This window comes from Phascolarctos cinereus, unplaced genomic scaffold (assembly GCF_003287225.1).
Source record: "Phascolarctos cinereus isolate Bilbo 61053 unplaced genomic scaffold, phaCin_HiC Scaffold_8;HRSCAF=390, whole genome shotgun sequence".
Lineage (NCBI taxonomy): Eukaryota > Metazoa > Chordata > Mammalia > Diprotodontia > Phascolarctidae > Phascolarctos > Phascolarctos cinereus.
In genome coordinates this window covers 22087353-22115085 of record NW_027556291.1, presented here as the reverse complement: position 1 = coordinate 22115085, position 27733 = coordinate 22087353, and positions in this window count along the sequence as shown.

Genomic DNA, 27733 nt, shown 5'->3' with positions numbered 1-27733 from the left:
ACATTTCGGAAGGGACATTGATATTCTGGAGAGCATGAGGGGGCAACCAAGAGAGTAGAGGGCCGTAATATAATGCCATATGAGGACTACTTGATGGCAATGTGATTGATGTTTAGTCTAGAGAAAAGAGGACTCAAGAAGGACATGATGACTATCTTCAAGATTTTGAAGGTCTGCATGCCAAAGAAAGATTGTTGTTGTTCAGTTGGCTTTTTTCAGTCATATCCAACTCTTCATGACCCCATTTGGGGTTTTCTTGGCAAAGTTACTGGAATGGTTTGCCATTTCCTTTTCCAGCTCATTTTATAGATGGGGAAACTGAGGCAAACAGGGTTAAGTGGCTTGACCAGGGTCCCACAGCTAGCAAGTGTCTGAGGTTGGATTTGAACTCAGATCTTCATGATTCCAGGACCACTATATACTGTGCCACCTCACTACCTCAGTGATACAAAGGTAGCTTAGGGGGAAACAGTAGGTTGATGATAGAATTACTTCTCATTCCTTCTACTCTCTCTTCTTGGGTCTCGGCATTAAGAGTCCACAAAGTGAGGTCTGTAAACAGCCCCAGAAGATATCCATTGAGCTGACCTGTCTCTAAAGAGATTATGGTTTTCCATATTGCTGAAAATTGTTGGCATCTCTGAATTGGGCGTTAAGAAATGGGCCAATAACTCCCAGGATAGAAGGCTTCAATGTGTCAGAAGTAAACACTAAGTATTACTGAAATAAAAAGTCTCCCAGTCTTGCCCATCTGTTCGTAATCTAATCATTTGCCACATGAACTCTCGAGATTAGACTTTAAAAATCAAATTAAAAAAAAACATTGTCTGGTAAATGATAATGATTAAACGTAATCATCAGGTGTGAGAGAACATGGCTGGCCCATTAATATTTGAGCACCAATGCACAATGGACTCCAGGTTTTTATTGGCTACATACATTGGCTGACAGCTTGATGGATGGTGAAGAACTAGCATTTCTTCCAACCAGGGCATGCACATAATACTAATTCCACAACCATAGCTTAGTTCTTGGAGGCCCTGGCCTGGATATGAAGGCCGGATTTGAGTCTGTGCCCTGACTTATCCTATCAGCCACGTGACCTTGGGCAACAAAGTCCTTTCCCCTCCTCTCAGTTCTGGGTTCTTCATTGGTAAAATGGAGGGAATAATACCAGCCCTGCCTTCCTCCTGCACAGGTGTGCTCAAAATGTGAAAGCCCTTTGTGAATGACGGGGAGTCTGGCTGCTCCTTCTGGTTTTCTTTGCTTCTTTTTCCTGCTAAAGTTCCTGGAACAATGAACTGTCTCTAGCACCCCAATTAATCTGTAATTCGACATGATCTTGTAGGCTTCGCTCTTGTTTCATGAGCTTGAGTCTAAATCTCCAATTCATCCATGAGCTCTTTGGGAGCAAAGACCATGCTACATACATCGAAATCTCCCACAGCCATCAGTGCAGGGATAGGCACACAGTATGTTCTCACAAAAGCCCTATTGTCTAATTGATGAGAGCCTTATAGAAGCTAGATCAAAGAACACTTGTCACTGAGGAGTTAAATTGTGTAGGCTCCACACCTGAGGGAGCTGCTTTTCAATCCCTTGGTCACTCTTTGGCCAGGGAGGAAGTTTAGTACTGTGAGAAACACATGGCCTCTTTTAGCAGAAAGGAAATAGTATTTCTGAAAAAGCTGATCAAAGTTAGGGGCAATGTGGTATAGTAGGAAGCTATAGACTTATGGGCAAGAGGTGGATGATAAGGAAAGCTGAGCACTGCAGAATAGGCAGGAGACCTGGGTTTGTATCCTGGTTGGACCATTATTTACCTGGGTAGCCAAGGGCCAGTCACTTCTATTCCACAAGCCTCAGTTTCCTAATTTGTAAAATGGGGATGACAGTACTTTGACTACATGCCTCATGGGCTTGTTATGAAGAAAGCACTCTGCAAACCTTGAAGGGCTAGAGAAATGCTTTCAATAAACATTATTACCCCCCAGAATCTAATGGCCCATCAAGCTCTTCTTTTGCCAGTGGGCCCTCAATGGATTCGTCACACAGCATGGAGCAGGCCTTGAGAAAGTGAAATGGAATGGGGGTTAAAGGAAGAGAATGAATGATGACTTGCTGTTGAGTGAGCGGGGAACAGTGAGGAGCAGGTGTTAAATACCGGGGAGGAAGTGTAAGGAAGAAGAGATAGGTGTCTAAGTCTGTACCTTCAAAGCTGATTCTGAGTTCAGAGAGTGTAGGAAAGGCATGGTGTCCTCAGGGCCTGCCCCACAAGCTTATTCTGGATTGGACTGGAGCTGGGGGCAGAGTGAGGCAGTGCAGCTGAAAGAAAGAATGCTGAGCTTTTAGTAAGGAGAGACCTAGGTTGAAATTCTAGGAAGTTAGATGGTGCTGCAACGGATAGTGTCCGGGCCTGGATTCAGGAAGATCTGAGTTCAAATTCGACCTTAGACAGGTACTAGCTTGTGACCTGGGGCAAGTCACTTAACCTCTGTTTGCTTTAATCTGCTGGAGAAGGAAATGGCAAACCACTCCAGTATCTTTGCCAAGAAAACTCCCTAGCCAGTATTGGTGTGATATATTCTGGGGTGGGGGGGGAAGAGTCGGACATGACTGAACAACAATAAGGTTCAAATTCTACTGCTCCCTAGCTATGCAATTTTGAATGAGTCACTTAACCTATCTAAGCCTCAGTTTTGCTCATTTATAAAACGGGGATCATTAATTTAGAGGTAGAAGGGACTTCAGAGTTCATCTGGTCCAATCACCAGAGCCTCAAAAAGCTGAGCTGGAATCTGAACCCGATTCTTTCCACTGTATTCTGCTGAATGCCACCCTTTGCTGCTTACTTCACTGGGTTGTTATGAGGCTCAAATGAGAATGTATTTAAAATGTTATACAAACCTTCATAATAATAGACAGCATTTATTTAGTGTATTAAGGTCTGCAAAATGCTTTATGTGTGTTAGCCCTTTTGATTCTCAAAACAATCCTGTGAAGTAAATGCGGTTATTATCCCCATTTTCCAGATTAGAAATTAAGGCTCGGACAGGATAAGTGACTTGCTCAGGGTTACACAGCCAGTAAGCACCTTAGACAAGATTTGAACTCAGGTCTTCCTGACTCCAAGGCCAGCACTGTACCATGTACAATTCTTTCCTTGAAGAGCAAGCAGTATACCATATTGGGCAGAAAACTGGACTTTGTTACAGCAGGCTCAGGCTTAAGTCCCTCCTCAGACACCAACTGAAGTAGGTGTGTGACCCTGAGCCTCAGTTTCTATACCTGTAAGATGGGCATAACAATGCTATGCTATCTACTTCATGGATTAGAGATTGGGAGCCTTGGGTCCCAGTGCTAATTCCCATGGAACAACATGAGCATTTTGGAAGCTGTCAAGACCAAGGTCTAACAGATGTGAATACCTGATCGGCACAGAAAATGAATGTTCTCAGAGCGAAGTGCTGGCCCTGACGTGGAACAGATAGCGGCAAGTAGTATGTGTATATATGTGAGGCAGTCTGTGCCACCTGCTGCCAGGGAGAAATGGCTACACCAGCACTGATTGCTTCTGATTAAGGCAGGGGCAAAGAGCCAAGCCTTCAATTGCATCTGGGCCTCCGGATCCCCCAACCCCTCCCCCCAGACCTTGAATGGATCTCAACAGCTCCTGAGCCTAGCCAGGGTGCAGGGGAAGTTGGGAGGAGGAAGTGGGGCTGAGGGCAAGAGGTGAGCAGGGCAAAAACAAAGCTAGGAAAGATGTGGCCAAACATAGGGGCCCTTTGGGGGAAAAAAATGGAAACATCTGTTTCCTGAGTGCACACCTGCTTCTTACTGCCTTCGAGGCCTGACTTCTTGGGTATTTTCTCAGAACTTTGAAGTGTCTTCTTTGAATCTTAACCTCCCAAACTCCAGAGATTACCCCTTGGCCTCCTGGACCCCATCTTCAGCCAGGCAACTGCCTATGCTATCTGACCTAATGCCTTGCATGCAGTTGGTGCTTAATAAATGCTAGTTGAGTTCTTGAAGATGTCTGGGGCTGGAGGCCCCAAATCTTCTTTATGTAGTCACCCCTTGCCAGTACCTTGACACTCCCCAAGGCTGTATTTGTTAGGCCCTCACCAACTGCTCTTCCTCTTCCTCCTCCTCTCCGCCATTTCCTTAAAGGTAGCACTAAATGCTCCTCTTCTCTCCCGCTCCCCTCCAGCCTCCTATTCTTCAAGTCTTACATGTCTTATTCTTTTGGCCCTTTTGTTTTTTATCAACCCCTCAGCTCCTAAGCTTTCATTATTTGGGTCATCCTTTCCTGGATCTTCTGCAGTTCCCCCTAGTCTTACGCCAAACAGAAAGCTAATTTCCCCAAGCAAAGGAAGTCAAAGAGCTTTTTAATAATAATAATTTTTTTGAAAAGCCCCAAAGCTTAAATGCTGAAAAAGCCACAGTTTAACAAAGCTGGGGAGGGTGTCTTTGTCCTCTCCGGCCAATACTGAGTCCAGGGTGGCAGTGAGGCGGCCTGTTTGCTCTTAATTCCTGGCTACAAATGATGGTGTGCCTTGGAGTGCAGGGGACTAAAGCCCAGTAATGAATTACTCATGGTATATGATTTCCAGCTCCTTATCAACTCCACTCCTCTTCACAGCCAGATGCCATGCAAAGGCACCATTTTACAGATTACTAATAAAGGATTTCAGCAGGCTGCTGGCTTCCTGCTGAATCACTCAGCCGGCCTCAGACGGATTTCTTCCAACTTCCATTGCCACCTACACCATGGAAACAAAGGCATTTCAAGTCAATTCTCATTGCCCTCTAACTTAGCCCATCACAAGATAACTTGTAAAGAAATCCCAAGACTGGAAAAAGCAATGGGACGGTTTATTGGCGCAGTGCCCACCCTCTGGTGTCTCCTGCAGGTCTTGGCCCAGCCTGGCTGAAAGGAGAGGGCCAGACATGGAGAGGAAGAGGTGGGCAGCCCCTGGGCCATGGTCTTCCCTTCCATTGCTTCCTTCCTGTGCAGACAGCAGGAGACAGAGGAGTTCATTGGCCCCGATGAGCTGTAGACATTAGGAAGCTGGCTGTCTCTAGCAAACATCCGGGGGGCTGCTCAGGTTGCCACCAGTTAAAAGCCATTGCTTCTTGAACAGGGGAGATATAAAGAATGTCAGGAGTTGGGAGCAAAGGGAGCAATGTAGTTGAGTTCTTGAAGATGTCTGGGGTTGGAAGCCATCAAACTCTCCTAGTCACCTGCTGCCGACATCTTGACGCTCCCAAGGCTCTATGTATTAGGCCCAGTGAGACTGAGGAGATAAAGGAAAGTGGTTTTCTAACTCTGTGCTTAGCTGTTCTAGAATGATGGGGTGATGTTGGGGGGCTAGTCCCAATCACAAGCCTAAGCGTCCCCATTATTTACTCTGGAAGTGGCCTTCAGGGCCTAGGGGTGGAAATGCCTGCAGATATGGTGGGGCTATCAGTCTGCCCAAAATAGACAGTCCCTACATTGTGCCCATCATTAAATCAATCAGTGAATAAACATGTATTAAGTGCCTACTATGTGGCAGGCACTGTGCTGACAGCTGGAGACCAAGCACCAGAGGGTTAGGACAGTGTCACATACCGTCTCAGTCCCTGCTTTGGTGCTCTGATACCTCCTGCTCTGTCAGGAAATTAAGCGGTCAGACGCTGAGATGGGCCCACCTGGCAACCTTATGGGGCACCTCCTTCTTCCCAGCTGTCCATGTATTCATGTTATCTCCAACTGTGTGGGGTACTCCATGACAGTGCCCCTTCCTTGTCACCTTTCCTGGGGCCATACCTCCCCCCCGCTGCTTTCTTTTCTCTTTCTTTTCCTTCTCTCAATATCAAAACCGATGCCATTATTTATGGGCCTTGCAAGGAACCTGAAGCTAGTCTGTTAAAGTAACCAATAAGAAGATGTTAACAGATGATACCAGCTTCATGTGAAGTGGCATGGCCTAGTAGAAGCTCAGGTGGACTTGTAGCCTAGGTCTGTGTGTCCTTGGATGAGTGGGCCCTCTCTCTGAGCCTCAGTGTTGTCATCTGTATAATGTGGATCATGCTGCCTGCTTGGCCCATCTCAGCCTCATAAAGCTGTTGGGAGGGTCAGATGATAGTATTTCTGCTGAGTGCTTTGTAGTTGTAAAGTTATTTTTAGAAATGTGAGCTCAACAGCTCAAATATATCAATGTTACCTCTCCCTGGTAACACATTTGCATTGGAAGGTGCAGCTTGGCACTGGATAGAGTTTCTGACCTTGAGTCAGGAAGAATTGGGTTCAAATCCCATCTCTGCTATTTACTAGCTGTATGACTACAAGGGCAAGCAATGGTTTGTAACATCTCTGAGCCTTGCTTTCCTCATCTGTAAAATAGGGATAATCATACTTGGGCCTTACTGTGAGGCCCCAATGAGACTGAAAATGTTAAAGCCCTGTGTAAATGTTCATTGTTAATATCATGGTAGCAAGGGTTTTCAATGACAACCCAAAGAACTGAATGAGGTGGGCATCCAAGTTTCTCCTTATAGGGCCTTTCCTTGTGCTTCTTGCGCCATAACTTGTCATGTAGGCTGGGGCCTACTCCACTAATGCATGAGGCTGGCCTTTCCATAGGACAAGAGCCAAAGGAAGTCCTCTCTACTTCTCCAGCCCGTGTTTCATTTTGTCCTTTACCCTCAGTCCCACAGGGAGCTTGTTAAGACCATAATCACAGAGAAGGTGCCAACCCACATTGAGAGAAGGAATTTCCTTCCTGGGCAGTATCCTGAAAGCACAGGCAGAGTATCTACTGCCATCCTTCTATCCACCTTACCTCAGAACCCCTCGCTCTGGCTCCTCCATGAGAACTAGAGCTCATCTCCAGGCCCCATGGGGATGCTGCCTCTTTTCTTCCCCTCCCCTCTCCTATAATGTGATTCTCCCTGACTGGCAAGTGCTTAAGTGCTTGGACAGAAAGGGCCAGGTGATTAATTATGCAGGTATCCTCTGAGGCCTCCCTAGGCAATGGATTCTCTTGGCTAAACTGAAGGCTAAGGAAACCAGCTGACAAGCACTTTGGAACAAATGGACACTCGGGGTTCCAGTGCCCCTCCCCACTCCCCACTACTGGCAGTGACAAGTTTGCTGGTGTCCCTGCTGCTGCAGACAAATGGAGACACTGAACTGGAGATGCATTCCCCGTCCCACTAATTGGATAATCCAGCTGGACTCTCCAGCTCACAGGAGGGCTGTTCCAGGGATGGCCTAGCAAAATGCTGTCTGTGAATGAGGCCACACCCACCACAGAACTCCCCATGTCTTCAATGGAAAACTTTCCCTTCCTCTTTGAAATAGTTTTAAAAAAAAAACTATTGGCCATTGAAAACACTTTAAAAAGTCTTTCATTTGTTTTCCAGTGAAGGGGAACCATCGGGTTGCTATTACAAATTGGGGAGCAAATCCTGACACCCTCACTTTGTGGCCAGGGGAAAATCACTTAACCTCTCTGAGACTCTGGCAACTCTAAGATCATAAGAAAGAACGGAGTCTTAATCTGTCTGGTAGAAGGAGCTTCCACATAAAATCGGAGGTCTTTGACATATTGACCAACTGAATTCGGAACTGGGTTTCAAATCTTGGCTCTGCCGATTACTAAGTGTGTGACCCTCTCTGAGCCTCAGTTGTCTTATCTGTAAAATGATGGGTTTGGTTAATGACTAAAGTTCCTTTAAGCCTTCATGACTCTCTGCCTCCAGTAACATAAATGGCAGAAGGGAGGTTTTCCCACAGAGAACCATTACTAGGGCTGGGAGACTGGAAGTGCATAGATGTAGAAATGGAAGGGACCTTATAGGCCATCTATTCCAATGGCCTCATTTTACATATGAGGAAATTGAGGCTCAGAGAGAGTAAGCACATTTCAATTCAATTAAATAAACATTAATTAAGCATCTATTATGTGCCAGGCACTGTACTAAGCTGTGGGGAGACAAAAAGAGGCAAGAGCCAGTCCCTGCCCTCAAGAAGTTTACAATCAGATGGGAGACAATATGCAAACAAATAAATGCAAGGCAAGCTATATACAGGATAAATAGGAAATAATTAACAGAGAGAAGACACTGGTTGGGGAAGGCTTCCTGTAGGAGGTAGGATTTTAGTTGGCACTGAAAGGAAGCCAGGGAGTGACTTGCCCAGGGTCACAGAACTAGTAAGCAAAGTTCTACCCTCTATAAAAAGCCTTTCTCAGTCCTTCTTCATCTTAGCGCCTTCCCTCTGAGACCACCCCCAATTTTTCCTCTGCAGACTTTGTTTGGACATGGTTGTTTCTATGTTGTCTTCCCCAATGGAATGTTTGGTTTCTTTATTTGTACCTATAACACTTAGCACAGTGCCTGGCACACAGTTGACAATAAATCCTAGTTGACTAAGTGGCAGAACCAATATTTGAACCCAGTTCTTGGGTTCTAGTTTAATACTATCCACTACTCCATGTCACCTCTCCATATGCCTAATCCAAATTAGCCTTCTGGGAGGCCATCATCAAGATGGGGATGGCCTTCTCATAATGGTCTGTCTTCCTAATTCTTTGCTGGTCCTCCTCTTACGGACCCATTGTCATGGCCATGGCCCTTTCCTGCTTTCCCCTATACCACCACGATACCCCTGTCACCTCCTCCCCCAAATCCCCTCCTAGGATTAGAGACTTGGAGTCACCAGAAGCTGTGCCATGGGAGCCCAGGTCAGATTCTCTAGGAGTTGGACTTCCCTCTCTTCTGACACCTCTCTTTCCTCATACCTGACTACAGTGCACTGTCCTGTACTGTACCTTTCAGGAGAATGCCTGTGACATTTTTATCACCCAAAGGAGACTGGGATCATTGGCTCCTTCTACAGGGCCATGTGTCTCAAGGGCTGTCCCTTTCTCAATTGAATTGCGCCGTGGACCTAAATGCCTAGCTATGGCTCTGACGCCATGCCCAATTTCCTCATCTCCACAGCAGGAGGGCTGGATTAGATGAACACCAGGCCTCCTCCTAGCTCTAAATCTTATATCCCATGAACTGGAATATGGCTGTAAATTGAAAAGCCTGACAGATGCTCCAAACAGGGTTGTTTTTTTTAAAGATGGAAAATGCTCCCGAACATTGAATATTCCAAGTACCCCTTTGCAAAGAGTTCAAGGGGTACATAGTAAAATTCTACTAATTGCTTTAGAACTGCATCTGCTTTGCAAACTTCCCATGAATCACTCACAGCTCTCCATCTCCTCTGATGCTTCTTGGGCTCTCTCCTCCCTCTCTCCTCTACACCTCCACTTTCATTCACATAACGCATTGTCTGAGTTGAAATAATCATTCTTTTTCACTGCTGGCCTACCCCGCCAGTTTTCTTTGAGTCATAGCCCCATCATTCGGGAGGCCTTCCCAGCCTCTTGCTCCTAATTATGGGCCAAGCTCAATCCCCTCCAGTGTCCCTGGAGTGACGGTGGGCCAGCAGCAGAAGGTCCGTAGCCCTATAGAGGTAGGGTGCCAATGGTGGGGTGATTAGTGAGGGTGTCCCCCTCAGCGGTGTTCAGCTTCTTGGAGCTAAATGAGAAGCTTCTTCCAACTCCAGCCGAGGGCTGGGGCTTTCATTTGTGATGGGGAGGGATTCAGAACACCCAGCACAAGCTATGATGTATAGCCTCAGGAAGAATGGAAATGCTAATGAGCGCATGAGTAATGGTTTTTTGCTCTGAATGGTATATACTAACTCAAGCTATGCGGAATCACTCACTGGTCCTCGGACTGATTTAAGTCCAAATGTCTTTTAAAATTAATAACCTATTCAGCATTCCCGTGGTGGAACGCAGCCATGAAGGTGAACGGCACTCGTTCACTTGGAGAAAGGGTCCCCCAGCTGAGGAAATCTTGGAGATTTGTGATCAAAATTAGAATTAGATTCAGACCTTGATACAACAAATACTTTACAAGACACAGAGTGTCTGTCTAGCTGCGGCCTTTCATCTCAATAAACTCAGTGCATCAACAAACCTACAATCCCCAGCCTCTCTTCTTGGGCAAGCAATGAAATTCCTCTGTTCCTGTGGGGATGGAGAATGAGGGGTAGGGGTAGTCAGGTGGTAAATATGTGAATCCAAGCTGTCTGTATGACTGTATTTTTATAAGAAGCGTTTGTCCAGAGGCTGGATTCCAAGAGAGGCAGCTTGGCTCAGTGGATAAAGCTTCTGACCTCAAGTCGAGAAGACCCTAATTCAAATCCTGTGTCAGACTTTCCCTAGCTATGTTTTTGGGGAAATCCCTTATCCTCCCTGAGCCTCAGTTTCCTTATCTGTAAAATGGGGATAATGCTAGCACCTGCCTCACAGGTTGCCCCGAGGGCTGAGTTTCTATACTAAAACCAGATGTTTCTGTCCTGGCTACAAGGGGGTGTGGCTGACATGCGGAATAGAGGAGGTTATTTCAGCAAAGAACACTGGGGCTTCTCTGCCTTGCTGTGGTATAAAATTGTCCTCAGGGCATAATGACATAATTTAAAAAGATACAACTGCTCACACGTGGTCAGAGATGTGCAGACCCACCAGTTCATCAGTGTAGAGAACTTCAGGTGCAGTAAGTCCCTCCACAAATGGAGATTGGAAAGTTGTTTCTAATTTACGGTATCCAAGAGTTATCTAGAACAGAGGCTCTCTCTCTACTTCTTCATTTTTGTCCAGTGAAGAGTCCATCACCCACTCATAGCATGAAGAGTAAGAGAGGCATCATCAACTAGCTGTGTGACCCTAGGCAAGTCACTTAACCCCAATTGCTTCACCAAAAAAAAAAAAAGAGAGAGAGAGAAGCATCATCCCCATTGTCCTATTCTTCCTAATTCTTCTATTTTCGTCCCTACTTTCACTGCTTCTTTTCAGTCACACTCTTTTCCAACAAGTCTCTAGTCTTTCAGTTCTGATGGCTCAAGGTCAAGGTCTCCCACTGTATCCAGGGCCATCTCCAGTCTTCCTGACCTAGAACTTGCCACTGGACCCAGATGGTTCTGGGCTCTGGAAGAGAAAGTGAGGCTGGTGACCTTGCACGGCCCTCCCTCCCTTAAATCCAATTCACTTGCATGTCATGGCATCACCTCCCTGAGGTCATGGTCCCCTTCCAGAACAAAGGTCAAACGCCACCACCAACAACAATACTTCACTATCTTTTTTTTCTCTTTTGGAAATGACATGAATGCCCCTTCTGCCTTCTAGGAAAATCTATATCTTTGGAGGAGGAGGCATCTATTGCTTTGGTTCAGTTCCTTCCCCCACCCTCTGTGAAAACCAGAGCAAAGGAATTAAGTTAATCTTTGGAAATCTGTGCCTTTCCTGAGAAAGTGACCATTTTCATTGTCTTTCTCTGCCCTTTCTGCTTCCTTATGTTCTTGGAAACTTTTTTGTTATTTATCTTTATACTTTGTGCAACCATTTTTTTTAATTATAGATTTGCTGTTTTTCAAATCCTCCCATCAGTTTGCTCCATTTTGTTATCTGTCATTTGATGCTCTTGGGGTTCCGCTGGACCCCTTAGCTGGCACACTGAAGCTAGACAGAACCTGTCTGGTTGAAATGAGAATTCATCTGTAAGCTTTAAAGTGAACATAAATGTTCACTGTCATTTTTGTTGTTTAAAAGGAAAGATTGGGCCAATCTTCTACATTGCATTTATTCTTTGAAATTTCAGGGTGGGGTTTGGCTGAGCCTTTTGTCAGGGACAGGGTGACAAACATGTTTAGAGATACAGCGTTAGTTCTCTATTTCAGAGACATAATCCACACTCTACCCTGCATCATCAATCAGAATTCCTTGGGAGACCAACAGCTGGGAAAGAACACAGTGAGTTGCTGGGCTCTATTTCATAGTTTATGCCCCTTCCCCCCTCCACACACACACTTCCCCTTGTTTCTGTGTGTATTAATCACTCTTTGTTGAATGACTGAGGAACAATCAATACATGGAATCAGACATGAGAAGCAAAAGATGTCATCAGTGAAAGGTAAGACTGTAATGGAGTGGTCATGTAGAGGGAGCAAAGAATGACCGATGGATAGCCTGACTGCTCTACTGGTATTCATGTAATGCCATGACATCTAAAGGAAGTGCAGAAAGACGCGGACAAGAGTGGAATGAGATGGGCAGGTTTGAATGGGTTTCAATCTGCATCACTGGAGGGAGAACCCACACCAGTGCAACCACAGATCCAGTGGCAAGTATTGCAGACTTCATCACTGGTAATATGAATTAATGTTCTTGAACTCCAGTCAAACATCCTATTATATCCTAGGGCAGGTAGACCCAATCAGTTGATTTGGAAGCCTTACCTGGTCACACTCCAAGCCCTGAAGGTCAGGGATGGGAAGTGATACAGGACCCTCATCCCTTTACCAGTTGCATCCCCCACCAACCAGAACAGCTCTTTTTCAGGAGAATGTTAGAAACCCTTGTCCTAGGCAAGAACTGGAGCACACAGCCTGCTGCTAAGTCATCAATAGCCCATTAACATGATGGAAGCTCTTTCCTGTAAGTATTTATATGCTGGAACCCCGATGAAACAAGGAGGTGCAGCAACACATGAGAACAATTATTTTCACTAGAGGTCAGTTTCACATTGTGGCCCATGGAAGGAAGGGATCTACTTAGCAGTAAGCAGACATACGAAATTTCACAAGCCCCCAAGATAGTTGTAATATTTCTGTTCACAGTGTTTTGGCAGATACAAGTGTATCACTGAAGGCGTGTGAAATGGACAATCAGAATGAACAGGAATGTAATTACACTACTCATATGAAGTCGCTCAGCTAGAAAATGAGAGGCTAGGCAAGGAATGTATTAGCAACATAGCCCCCAGAATCCAGTACAGATAAGTAGTTGAAACAAACAAGTTATTATAGCTTAGTGATTGGCTATTTCAGAAAAAGATTCATTAACTACACCTGTGAATGCCACCCAACAGGTGGTCACAGAGGAATGAGGGCTCAAACAGCCAATGAAGTATCCGAAGATGGGACTGTTCCATGAAATAAAGAAATGAGGGAATGGGGGAGGGAATGTAGTGTGGGGAAGGAAGGGAGTTTGAGATAATGGACTTGCTTTCAGAAGACGGGGGTTCTACCACTATGTGACCTCGTTACTTCTTCCTATGGGCCTCAGTTTCCTCATCTGTAAAATGAGGAGATTGGAATAGAGGTGATAGTTAAGATTCCTTTTAGCTCTAGCATACTGTGATTCTGAGAAACAAAGGAAAACCCAGTGGTGGTTGTGAATGAAAAGCACACAGACCAACACATGCTTAATTTAATAAAAAACCATGTTTAAGGATACCCAACTCTCCACCAAGACCAGATTACAACTAAATATCCTTGTGACCTCTGCCTATGGGCCAAATTTTACTGAAATCCATTAGAAGTGAGAGAAAATATGCCCATTTGAACATTTTATTAGCCACCATTTTTTCCCAATATGGTGGACTCAACTATACTTTGAGCTTAAGGCTTATCTAGGTATCCTTTGGGGCAGCTAGTTGGAGCAGTAGATAGAATGCCAGGCCTGAGGTCAGGAAGACTCATCTTCTTGAGTTCAAATCTTACTAGTTGTATGACTCTGGGCAAGTCATTTCACCCTGTTAGCCTCAGTTTCCTCATCTGTAAAATGAACTGGAGAAGGAAATGGCAAACCACTCCACTATCTCTGCCAAGAAAACTCCAAATGGGGTCACAAGGAGTCAGAAGTAAGGGAGCAACAGCAAGGCATCCTTTAGGAGGATAGAAAATTCAGTCAAAATTACTTCTTTGGAAGATTTTGTTACTTACTAGCTGTGTGACCCTGGGCAAGTCACTTAACCCCAACTGCCTAAATAAAAAAGAAAGATTTTGTTATTGTTCTGGATCTGCAATTTCATCAATTTAGGGAACTCCCAGTAAGGAAATACTCTCTACTAATGAAAATCAACAATGATTTTGAAATTATAGTCTCAGGATTTTGCCTAGAGAAGTAAAAGGCTTGTCCAGGGTCCTGTAGTCAGAGGGCAGGTCAGAGACAGCACTTGAATCCAACTCTGAGGCAACCATTTATCCACTATGCCAAGTTGCCTCTCTCTGATTGTGAGCTTCTTGAGGGTAGGGACTGTCTTTTGCCTTTTTTGTATCCCTAGCACTTAGCACAATGCCTGACACACAGTAGGCACTTAATGGACGTTTATCAATTCGCTGACTCTAAAAATTGTCAGGGAAAAGGGAAACGTGTAATGCTGAACAACATATTAAAACCTGGCCAAATGACTAGGTCTTTCTCAAGTTCTCCTGACATCCTGAGGGTACCAGTGCCCTGCCCTGCCAACATGACCTATCTATCTTCCTTTTCACTCCTACGTTTCTTTGATAACACCCTCTACTCTGATTGTTTGTCATGTGCTACAGCCTCCCTGTGTGTCCCTTGTGCATTTTTCCATTGCCCTGCAGATAATGCTCATTATCAGCTCATTAGAGACCGTAGACTATCTATAAAAACCTTACAAAAACCTTCACAGAAGTTACCAATGACTATGTAGCCCTGGAGCAAGAGCTAAAGTGAGAGCCAATTGTCACCTCAACAACTGGAGGGGTTTCACTGCTGTCAGACATCTGGTGGGCTTGGGGATCTATCATGTCTTGGTGACAATTCACATCAAAGGTCCTGCTTGACCTCTCACCAGGAGATGTCTAGCCCAACAACAACAGGTCATTGTATGTTGTTAAGCAACAGGCACCACGTTGTTTTAAAATATTCCTTCCAGGCTCACCTGCATTTTGAAAAACAAACAAAAAATAGCATCTTTCCTCATCCTGTTACATAGTATACTCTGATGCATTCTTTGAGGCCCAAGCTCTCCATTGACTTGCTGGGATAAATTCATGTGTGATTCCAAAGTATAGTCAGAATGGGGATGATTAGCAGAGCCATAACTAGGAATTCTTGAATTCAGGGTAAGGACCACAAATCACATCTGGAGCAAGCAACGTGAAAGGGATGGCAGAGGGTAGTAGGGAGAAGACAGAGACTTCAGTACACTGGGGAGGAGTTCATGCCAGAAAGCTATCTGGCAGCTTTCTATTTCAACTAATTGTTCTTTTGAATTAGGTGCTAAGCTCTGTTGAATAATGACCAGAAAGACATTAATTAGGTGATTCCTCTGGACATGGAACTGTGCTAAGTCCTGCTCTCATATATAAGGCAGGAGGGGGCAGATGGGAATTCACAAGCAAAGTGGCACCATGAATGGCAACTGCTTCCCTGGACTCCCTGGACTTGAGTTCCTATAATTAAGAAAATGCAGGGGCAGCTAGGTGGCGCAGTGGATAGAGTACCAGCCCTGACGTCAGGAGGACCTGAGTTCAAATATGGGCCTCAGACCAAAAACTTGACACTTATTAGCTGTGTGACCCCGGGCAAATCATTTAACCCCAACTGCCATAAAAAAAAAAAAGAAAAGAAAAGAAAAAAAGAGAAAATGCACAATATTCTCATTAAACCTGTAGGGATGTTAGGGAACACCAAGTTGTCATAGTTTTAGATCTGGAAGGGGATTTAGAGAACATCTCGTCTGATGCCCTCATTTTACAGATGAGGAAACTGAGGCCCAGAGAATAGAAACAATTTGCCCAAGCTCATGCAAACTAGTCTTACTAGCAGAGGTGAAATTTGAACTCAGGCCCTCTGACTCTAAAATCAATTTATGTATCTAAAGTCATTAGGTATTTCTTCAGAAGATCTTCTTTAAATATAATATTATATATATATATATATATATATATATATATATATATATATTTTATTGATGCCTTTTGTCTTTGTAGTCATTCCTGATAAAAAGAACAACCCTTACCAAAATGAACCCTCCATTTTAACAAAGATAAACAAAACCACCCAATACAGTAATCACATCTGACAATGTCTACAACCTTCTACCTCTCTGCTATGAGGAGAGAGCTATGCTTTATTATCTGTTCTCTAAGACTATCACTACTTTTCCATTAATGTGAAGTTTGACTTTCTTGTCATTTGCATTGCTGTGTAGTGTTCTCTTGGTTCTGCTTATTCTGATCTGTGCCAGTTCATACAAACCATCTCAGGCTTCTCTGAATGCCTCACCTTCATTATTTCTTACTGCGCAATAGAATTCTATCACATTCATATACCATTGTTTTGAGGGGTGCTTTTAGCCATTTCCTTATTAATGGGCACCCATGACACTTCTAGTCTTTTCTTATTAAAGACAAAGCTACCATAAATATTCTGATATAGATAGATAGATATACACACATACATATACATACACACATATGTAAAACACCTTTGTTTCTGCCTTTGTTTTACTTAGGGTATCACTTAGAAGAATTTTGGACTAAGATAAATTTACTTGACTTTCTAGCCCTGCGAAGTTAGCCTTCATTTTGACCATCATGGGAATAAGCCTCATCCGCTTCTATGCACCTCCATTACCCTAAACAGAAGACAGCCCCTACAAAGTCCCTACTTGTCACTTTTCTGTATATACTTTGGTCTCAGTTAGGACCAATTATAAGGCCATCACTGTCCTTAGCAGTCTGCAGCCATTTGTACTCCCCACGATGGGAGCTCTCCTGACAGGCACTGCACGGGGAGAAATCTGTTCATGTGTCTCTAAAATGAACCTAGAAGGAGTTCAGCAGATCACTAGTATCGAAGCTCAGGTAACTTGGTATACCAAGCTCAAGCAGGAAGTGAGGGAGTCAGACAACTGAACAGAACCCCCAAAGCTCCAGAGATAACCCCCTTGGCCAGCTAGCACTGGCAGATGGAATTGGATGAGAGGCAAAACTTAATTGCCTGCATTTGGATTAGGTCAAGAAAGTACCTTTGGATCTTTACTGGCTGAAAGTGACCGAAAGTCTCGGTCCTGTCCAGAGGCCTAAGGTGTCTTGGAAACAGGCCAGTTGAGGAAGTGGCCGGCCCAGGGCAGGCCGTGTGTTTCTCTCCTTCCTCCTCTCTCCCTCCCCCCTCGCCTCATTTTTCATTTTGCACACACTCTCTATGTCAGAGAGATGTACGCAGATAGAGAGAGCAGCCTATGATCTAATCACACACACGCAAGCATTACACCCAGGCTTGCTGACGATTTTTAAATATCTGATTGATGTGGTAGCTTAGAAACCAATTGTATCTTTGTAGCTAGCTTCAAGCTGCAAAAATCAATCGCACACTGATTTAACAGATTGCTTCAGTGGGGGAGAAACAGAGCAATCAATGATGATGTCAGTAGGCTCTCCGTCATGCAGACCTAAAGGAGTCCGTTGTAATCGGTCTGAAGCAGGCAGCTTGGCTGTGGCGGCCACCGCCAGGCTAACCTCCCAGCCAGGCCTTGGTTTCTTTAGTGCTAAAACAATCTGATCAAAACATCAGGAAGAAGCCTGGGGGTCTGAAGGAAGCCTAGCAAAAAATGAATGATTTCCACATCAGATATGTTGGTGAATTGAGGCTTAAAATGAAAACAGGGTGAGATGTATTGGAAGGACGTGTTTTATATTCAGAGAACTATATGGAAGTGAATTGGATTTTTTTTTTCCCCAAGGGACCCCAGGGGAAGTGGTGTAATTGGGCAGGGGGAGGGGCAGTGAGTGGAAAGAGAAGCAAACAGTTGTAATTGATATTTGGCAGAATTATGAATTTGAGGGAGGCTTATGTGGGTGACTGCAGCTTGGAGCTCAGAAAAGGGGGCAGAAGGAGAAAAGTATTTTTATATAAAGTATTTGGCAGAATCCACCATGTGCTTGTAATGGAAATGGGAACATGGGTATTACTAGCTATTCATTCAGCCCATCCTCTGCATGGAGAGGAAGAGAAACGAAGCGGACCATTTCTGCAGGGCTCTGGATAGGCGAATAGCAGAATCCCATCATTACACAAGAATGTGGCTCTCATACCACCAGTAGGATTATTTGAATCGATCTAGCACCTTTCCTGAAACAACCGGAAGGCTCACCAATGGACTGGCACAGCCTTTTCATCCCTGGGAGGTATCTAGGGGTCAGATCTGCTTGGCCCTAGCACTACATCGAACTGATGTGCTTGGGAACAGTCACCCTGGTAGTCAGGGGGAACGTGTGGGCCAGACTGTACATATTCTGCCTCCCAAGCCAGAGGGGGAGTCATGGGGGGGAGAGGAGAGAGGAAGGAAGGAAGGAGGAGGGAGGCTGGGGCAGAGACAGGAGGGAGAGACAACGGAGGTGAAGAGGGATGGAGGAGGGGAAGAAGGAGAGAGGAAAGGAAAAGAAAGGAGGGAGGAGAAGGAAGAGGAGAGCAGAGGAAGAGAGAGGAGACTGCGAGAGCAAAAATGTAATAGATGAGGCAAAGGGAAAAAAGAGATGGAAGGAGAAAAGAGAGAGAGGACTGAGAGAGAGAGAGAGGGAAAGGGTGCAGGCAATGCGGTGTATTGGAATGAGCACAGGATCTGGAGTCAAGGGACCTGGGTCTCAATCCTACCTTTGGCTCTTAGTGTCTATATGACCTTAGGCAAGCCATTTCCTCTAGGCCTCAGTTTCTTCTCTACCCAATGAGGGAGATGGGGTAGATGACCTCTAAGGGGTTGTTTCTAGCTCTAAGTCTGGGACCCTATAAAAAAGAGATAGGAGAGGGGGGAAAGGAGAGGAGAGGGAAAGAGGTGAAAGAGAGGGGAAAAGATGAAGAAGTAGATGGAAGAAGAAGTGGTCAGGGAAAAATGAAAGAGAGGGAGAAAGAGAGGGCAAGTGAGGCAATTGGGAGGGGAGAGAAATCGAATTGACTTCCACTGATCTTGTTAGCAAAGCCCAGTGTATCATTTCATCCATGATTGGCTCTTTCCTTAATTCAAAGCCAGTCTGGGGGTAAAATCTTCATCTGATGAGTTGCTTGTGTCCTGATTGGCAGCCCAACAATGGGGACTGAATTCTAGAACCACCCTTATCCCCCCCACCACTTCCCCCACCCACCTTTCTCCAGGGCTGACTGCAATGGGCCGTACTTCACACAGCAATGGCAGACCTGACCCACTGTCCAAAGGATGCTTTGAGTTGTGTTTCCCAGAGTGAAGCTGGCTTGGCTCTGCCCCGGCTGCCCTCTCTCCCCTGATTTCCCTGGTGCCCAATAGCACACATTTGTGAGCTGCCTGGTTGAAGCAAAAGGTGCAGGCTGTGTCTGGGAAACAGATTGTGGGGTTTGAAAATTATTGCTAAGAGATTTAGAAGTCTTAAGAGAAATTCCAGGAAGCCCAAGGCTTCTGAGTAATAGACAAATGGGGGGGGGCAGTACCCACCATCTTCTAGCTGAAAGTTGCCCTTTTTTAATGACATAACAAGGTTAACAGGGTCAGCATCCCTGTAGCCAATTTCTAGCTGACCCTGTCTAATGATGCATGGGAAGCCAGGAGGCAGGGAGAGACTGGAAGGGGAGGCGTCTCCGTGCTCCCCCTGGGGCCCTAGTATGATCATACTAACTCATATTTCCATAGCACACCACTGCAATCTTACTCTGATGCTGCGTCAGGGCGGGGAGGGAACCTTGACCATGCCACTGGGTGAGGCAGTGAGCCCTGAGGGGGGTGGAAGTAAGAGGGGTAGGAGTACCCCCAGATGGATCCAACCGCTCCAGTAAGAATAATAGCTGACAATAGTACTTTCAGGTCTATAAAGCGCCATATGTTCATTATCTCATTCTGTCTTCCAAGGACCCGCTTATTCTCTCCCATTCTCCAGACGAGGAAACTGAGGATCAAAAAGGTGAGTTTTTCCCAGGTTCACTCAGCTAGTAAGCATCTGTGGTAGGACTCAAACCGAGGTTAAGCCAACACCACAGCCACCACAGTGTCTCTTCAAGTCATGTGAGAGCCCCTGGAACAAGGGCAAGGGTTCCCCAAATATTACCACTTGTCTCTTAGAGAGAAAGAAGGTAAAGTTCAGGCCTCCAGCCCCCAGTGCCAACACTCTTTGCCTGTTTGGGGCCTGCTCTCTCTCCAGGCTCTCATCCAGAGGGTGGCCTTGCTTTGCAAAGTTTCTCCTCTCTGGCAGTCCAGGAAGAAATAAAACCTGTTCTAAAGCCTGGCTGGAATTCCTTTTTTGAGTGAGAGAGCCCAATGGGCATGTGCATCTTCCTGCAAGCGGTTCTGGTCCCTAGGCTTGTGGCTTACAGCTCCCTTATGTTGGAAGTTTTGAATGACAGAGCTGGTTTGTGGCTTTGACTCACTGGAATCTGAGGCTCTTTGGGCTCAGGATGAAACCTGAATGGGCATCTGTTCTCAGTTAGCAAAGCTCCGGAGCTCTTCCCTGAATAATGGGAAGATTCTCTAAAGATCAACTTAGGAAGATAAAACCTTGTCGGTCAGCTTCCAACTCCTTCACCGGACATTCAAGGCCTTGTGAATTTCCCACCATTGTAACTTTCCAGTATGACCTCCTGCTATTCACCTCTGAGTAGCTTGTGTTTCAGCCAAATGAATAACTTTCTGCCCCAACCCTCGACCCCCGCCCTACAAACCATACCCCATGTCTTTACATCTCTGTGCCTTTGCCTAGGCTGTTCCCCATGTTTGGAATGCTCTCCCTCTTCATCTGCTCGATTCCTCCCCCCTTTAAAGCCCAACTGAAATGTCATGCCTTCAGGAGGACTCTCCCTACCTCTGTCCCCCAACTCCCCCAACAGCTCTCTGGAATGGCTATCATGGGTCGTTGTGTATTGTAGTTATCTGTGCTGATATTTTATCCCTCAGCTAGGTCGTGCCAACTCCAGAGGACTTTGGATTTTCCCCAGCACCTAATCTGGTGTGATCTACACAATGAGTCTTTAGGAGTAGGTGGAGACCGTCACACCATGAGGCACCAGCCTAGAACTTGGAGTGACCCCGAGAAGCGGTGATGTAGGTAGCAGGAGGCACCCAAAGTGTCCCAACCAAGATCTGTGGCTTAGCTCCCCAGAGCAGAGCTCTCAGAGTAGCAGAGATCTTAGAGCAGCAGAGATCTCAGAGCAGCAGAGATCTCAGAGCAGCAGAGCTCTCAGAGTAGCAGAGATCTCAGAGCAGCAGAGCTCTCAGAGCAGCAGAGATCTCAGAGCAGCAGAGCTCTCAGAGCAGCAGAGATCTCAGAGTAGCAGAGATCTCAGAGCAGCAGAGCTCTCAGAGCAGCAGAGATCTCAGAGTAGCAGAGATCTCAGAGCAGCAGAGATCTCAGAGCAGCAGAGATCTCAGAGTAGCAGAGATCTCAGAGCAGCAGAGATCTCAGAGGCCCATCTATTCCCAGAGAGGGCAAGGTCACTTGCAGAGTGAGTAGCAGAATGGTCATTTGAACCTAGAGCCTGTGATTCAAACTCTAACATTCTGCCCACTATGCCACGATGATTATTTTATTAGTAATGATATAGCAATGTTTTCCTATAATTAATAATATTAATTCATATTTGTATATGTATACATGCATATATACATATGCACATATATTTTTTTCATTTAGACTTATAGTTTCATCAATATAAGGAACTTTGAGTATGAAAACTGTCTCCACTAATGAAGATTAGCAACTATTCTTCAACTCATAGTCTCAGAATTGCCTGGGATGCTGAGAGTTTAAATGACTTGGCCAGGGTCACACAACCAGAGGCTGTGTCGTCATCCGAGGTAAGACTTGAACCCAGGCTTCCTGGTTTCTCTATCCATGAGGTCTTGCTGCCTCATTAGTGTTTTCTATGCCTCTTCACATGTATAATTCATGAACTACTTTCCCTACAACAATCCTGTGAGGTGGGGTTAAAGATATCATTATTGCCATTTTCCAGATGAGGAAAGTGGGGCTCTGAGAAATAAAGTGAGTTGTTTACTATGGTCTCACATCCAGCAATTATCAGATGCTAATTGCTTTAATTTATGGCCCAAACTATATCGTCTCTTGCTAGTAACAGGGACAGGTTTAGGATAGTTGTTTGAATTCATTAAATACCAGATTCATTTGACTTCCATTAATAAAAAGTAACGTCGACACCCAAAGATCATGGTAAATCAGAGCCTCCGAGAACTCCAGTTACACTCTGGTGCCATTGGAGGAACCTTTGACCTGCTCGCTTACTCATTCACTAGTATATCATCCAGTAATTTACCAAAATAGTTATTGACTACTCAGGCCCCTGGTCACTTAAATCACCAAAGAGGGTCTGCAGACAACCGGGATTAGAAAGCTGGGTCATTCCTTTAGATCTTCAAGGCAGTGGAGTAGAGTGGGAAAAGACCCAGTTATCATCAATGGAATTCACAGAAACATGGGAAGAAAGGAGACCCAAGGAAATGATATGTCAGTGGCCACAGTGATGTGAATGAAAACCACACTGAAAGTCATCAGAAGTCTGATTTAATGCACCAAGCAATCTAGGCTTCAGAGAACCAGTTAGGGCCTCTGCTTCCCTCCTTTCAGTAGAGAGGTGGTAGACAACAGCTGAGGAATAGTGCAGATTCTGTCAAATACTAAAATAATAACAATACCATAAGGAAAGAGCCCTGGATTTGGTCAGCAGGCCTGGGTTCAGATTTGGCTTCATTTTCTTTACTCATTGTCATCCTTTGTAAACTGAGTTCATTGGACGGGAAACTCTCTAAGGCCTTTTCAAGTTCTAAATCCTATAATTTCAAAGAAACATCTGACAGCTGGTAGGCAGGAGGTAGGTTTGTGCTTGGGCACTAAAGGCACTCAGAATCTGGAGAAGGATATGGGCCCCTGGTGCCCCATCTCCAAACATATTTCCTCTGTGAAATTGGATTTAAATGATCAGCAGAGACAACCTTCCAGGGGGAAAGAATACACGTGTGGGCAGGCTGAGTAGGGTATAGAGAAGGGGAAAGGCAGAGCTGCCTCCTCACCCACTTCACCTTGTGGATAGTGGGGGATATAAGGACTGAGATGAGCTTCAGGTTTATTGGAGCACCAGTTAGAGGAGGACCCTGCCTCTCTCCTATTGGCTGCATCCTCACCTTTCTATCTAGCCCCTGGTAGTCCAGTGCCTGGTGCAGGTGCCCAGATATGCTATGTCCTCGGGCCAGCCTGACCAATAACCGGTATGGACACACATGCCATCTTTTGCTAGAGTATAGGCCTTGGTGGGTGTGTGCTACTCAGGCTTCCCCAAGGTCCCTTTCTGTTTCCAAGGGGCCCTTTTGCTGCCTCTGCCTGGAAGGGCTGGCTGTGCTCACAGAGCCTTGCCTGCGTCATTCCCAAAGGGAGTCAGAACTCCTGTTTACTGCTACAGCACTGCAGGGAGAATGAAATGCAGTGGGGATGACTCAGGGGTAGCAACCAGGCCCTGGAGATGGGCATTCACTTTTGAAAATGAATGTGGAAAACAACAAAGAGCTACAATCAGTGCCATAGGGAGGAAAAAGCTCTGGCCTCAGAGCCAAGGCTCAGAGAGCTAGAGCTGGAAGTGACCCCAGAGCCTGTGCCCCCTGAGTCCAACACCTCCATTTTACAGATGAGGAAACTAAGGCCCAGAAAGGGGAAGGAACTTGCTCAAGGCCATGTGGATGGTAAATGGCCGAGGAAGGATTTGAGTGCAGATCCTCTGAAGATCTGGATCCAAGCCTTAGCTCTGTCATTTCCTAGCCATGTTATTATGAGTGAGTTCACAGGATCTTGGGACCCTTGATTTTACAGGAGAGGAAACTGAGTCCCACAGGACTGAAGTGACCTAGAAAAGATCACACAGCTAGCTTTCAAACCCAGGCTTTCTGACTTTAAACCAGAGCTGTTGCCAATGGTTCTGGTGCCTGGACCAAGCCCCACAAAATGAACCTGGTGTGGGCGGTTCAAAAGACACCATTGAATCACCTTTGTTTAAACATTGGCTCTGTGAGCAAAGACCCTAAGGACCCCAATACTGAGGAGACCATCACTGGGGAAGAGCATACCTCCAGAGCAGCCACTGTGGGAAGGGGAAGGAAAGAGAATAAGCATTTATACAGTGCTTGCTAGGGGCCAGGCACTGTGCAAAGGAGGAAGAATGCCATTTGGGAGCTTTCTATTTTCAGTGAGTTAGCAACAAGCACTTACTATGTGTCAGGCTCTGTGCTAAGTTTTGGAGATAAAGAGAAAGGCAAAAACAGCCCCTGTCCTCCAGAAGCTTATGCTCTAATGTAGGAGACGACATGTAAACATGTCCACTCGAGATATTATAGTCCTAATGGAAGGTAATCTTGATGCTGAAGACACCGTGGAGGAGTGGGGGTGGGGACTATGTCAGAGGTGGGGGTGGGGTGGAAAGTTTGAGCTGAGTCTTGAAGGAAGCCAGGGAATCTAAAAAACAGAGGTGAGAGGCAGAGCATTCGAGGAATGGGGGATAGCTAGTGTCAAAATACAGAGATGGGAGTTCCAATGTTGTACGTGAGGAAAAGCAAATAGGCTGGCATCACTGCACGATAGAGTGCGTGGAAGGCCAGGTTATGAAGAACTTTAAATGGCAAACAGAGGAGTTTAACCTATGACCCTGGAGGTAATAGGGACCCAGTGGAGCTCACTGAATAGGGGAAGGGGACGACATGGTTGGATCAGGCCTTTAGAAAAATCACTTTGGCAGTTGGATTGGAGTGAGGAAAGAGAGGCAAGGAGACCCATTAGAAGGCTACTGTGATAGTTGAGATGACAAGTGATGAGAGTGAGAACTAGAATTGTTTCTATGTGAAGGGAGAGAAGGGGACCTTAGATAAGTTATGTTGTGGAGATAGAAATAAAGAAACTTGGCAAAGGATTGTAGATGTGAGTAAGTGACCAGAGTAGTTGAGGATGGCATGCGAGCCCTGGTGAATGGGAGGATGGTGATCCCCTCAACAGTAATAAGGAAATTGGGAAGAAGGGAAAGTCTTGGGGAGAAGGGAGGGAATCGTCTCCCCTTCTGTTTTGTACATGTTGACTTGGAGATATCTATGGGCATCTACTTTGAGATTTTATTTTTTATTTAGCTTTGGTAAAGAAATATTTAATTCAAATTGTGCGAACAGCTTACCTTCCCAACATTTGGTGAGGTATAATCCTCCATCACCACTCCCTTACACCACCTCAATCTCTGGGGAAGATTAGGTGGTACAGTGGATAGAGTGCTGGGCCTGGAGTCAGGAAGTCCCAAGTTCAAATCTAACTTCAGATATTTACTAGCTGTGGGGGATAAGTTACTTCGTTTCTGTCTGCCCCAGTTTCCTCATCTATAAAACGGGAATAGTAATAGCACCTACCGCCCTGGGTTGTTGTGAGGATCAAATGAATTAATCATTATAAAGTACTAAGCGTGGTGCCTTCTACATATATAAATGTTAGCCATTATCTCCATTAATTATTATTATAATTATTTGTTATTATATTCCTAGTTTAGCTCAGTTCTTATATAGCAAAGTCTCAGTTCTAAATCCAAATTCCCCTTGAGCTCAAATCCCAGGCACTCTAGCTTCTCAGGGCTTCCATGATGGGTGCACTTGGCTGTACCACCCTGCTTGAAATCCTGGCTTCAAGGTCTCCATAGCTTGAATTCCCAGTTTCCTGAGGATCGCCTCTGGCACTTGAAACCGAGGAAGACAAACAGCACAGAACAGAAACAAACACTCTCAGACCCATTTTTCAGAGTCAGAATAAAAGAGGGAGGGCAGGGGAAGGAATCCTTCCTCTTTTCTCAGTTCACCCAAACTGGCGCCCAAACTGTGGGTGAGCTGTGACCTTCACCCTCTGGACACAGCAGACAAGAGTGATGGGAAAGAAATCAGAAGAGAGAGCAATAGGCTCAGTCTCTTCAGTTTTCAAGTCGCAAGTGTCCAATTAAAGGAGGCTACCTTCACTTGAGATCTTCAATAGGTAGTTGGCAAGCTGAACAAGGCAGCTGGGTGGCTCAGTGGATGGAGCACTGGGCCCAGTGTTGGGAAGACTTGAGTTCAAATCCGGCCTCAGACGCTCACTAGCTGTGTGATCCTGGGCAAGTCACTTAACCTCTGTTTGCCTTAATCCACTGGCAAATGAAAATTACTCCAGTATCTTTGCCAAGGAAACCCCATATGAGGTTCCAAAGTCAGACACAACTGAACAGCAGTGTGGGACTGGAGGTCAGGAGAGAGATTAGGCCTGGATACACAGATCTGGAAATCGTTTGTGCACAGGTAGTGATTAAATCCATGGGAGCTAATGAGATCCTTAAGTGAGATAATATAGCAGGAGAAGAGAAGAGGTCCCAGGACAGAACCTTGAGGGACATCCATGGTTAGAAGGCATGTCACAAATGAAGAACTCACAAAGGACAGATAGGAGAAGAACCAGGAGAGAGCAGTGTCAGGAAAACCCAGAGAGGAGAAGAGATAATCAACATTCTTAAAGGTGGCAGAGAGCTCAAGGAGGACAACTGAGAAAAGGCCATTTGAATTGGCAATTAAGAGATCAATGGTGAATTGGGAGACTGATGAGTCCAGATGCTAGATTTCAGAGAGTTTAGAATTAAGTGAAAGGAGAGGAAATCGAGTCATTAAGTAGAGAGAGAGAGCGCTTTCTCAAAGAGCTGAGTTATGAAGGGGAAGAGAGATATGGGACTGAAGCTAGTAGGGATAGTAGGATCAAGTGAGGGTCGTCTTTGTTGGGCTTTTGGTTTTTTTTCTAAGGAAGGGGGAAACATGGGCATTTTTGTAGGCCCAACAGAAGGATCCAATAGTTAGGAAGAGATTCAAGATAAAAGAGAATGGGGATGATATCTGTTGGAGAAGTCAGGAAATGATGTGATCACGAGGGATTAACCTAGGTAAAGCAAAGGGCCACTTCTATATCAGAGACCAGAGAGAAGGAGATAATAGGGGAAGCTATCTGCATGATGTGAGATAAAGAGGAGGGAAGAAGGAGTAGCTCTTTGCAAATAGACTCAATTATTTTGTTGAAGTATAAGGTGAGGGCCTCTGCTGAGAGAGTGGGGGAGGGGGTACCATGGTAGGCTTAAAGGGAGATGAGAAGGCTTGGAACAACTACTGTGCAGAGTGTGAGAGCAAATCAATTAGGGAGAAAGAGAATGCTTGACTTGCTGCCATGAAGGCTCCATTGAGATTTCATTGTTCAGTCATTTTTTCGTCCTGTCTGACTCTTCGTGAGCCCAGTTGGGGTTTTCTTGGCAATGATACTGGAGTGGTTTGCAATTTCCTCTTCTGGCTCATTTTACAGATGAGTAAACTGAGGCAAACTGGGTTAAGTGACTTGCCCAGGATCACATAACTAGTAAGTGTGTGAGGCCAGATTTGAACTCAGGAGGACCAGTCTTCCTAGCTGCCCCTCAGTTGAGATTAGATAGCATGAATTTTAGTGGACCCAGTCAGCACAGTCTTGAGTTTTCATGCAGCAGAATTTGAATAGGAATGAAGAAGGTAATTTAGGGAGCAAGGGAATCAAGTAAACAAGGGAACAAGAGAGTCAAGAATGAAAGACTGTCTGGAGGTAAATTGGTTCAACAAGGGGTGGAGATAGGGAAGAGAGGAGAGTGTAGCTAGTATTGGTGGTGACAGCCTTGGGAAGAAATAAGGGATGAGAGAAAGGAGATAATAGTGACAATGAAGAACAGGGTTAGGGGTCATAAAGAGAAGAGAAAGGTGGAATGATAAGAGATAATAATCAGATAAAGGAATTTTGGAGTTAAGGAACAAGGAAGTAGACCATTTGATAGCAAGATCAAGTGTAGCTAGAGGT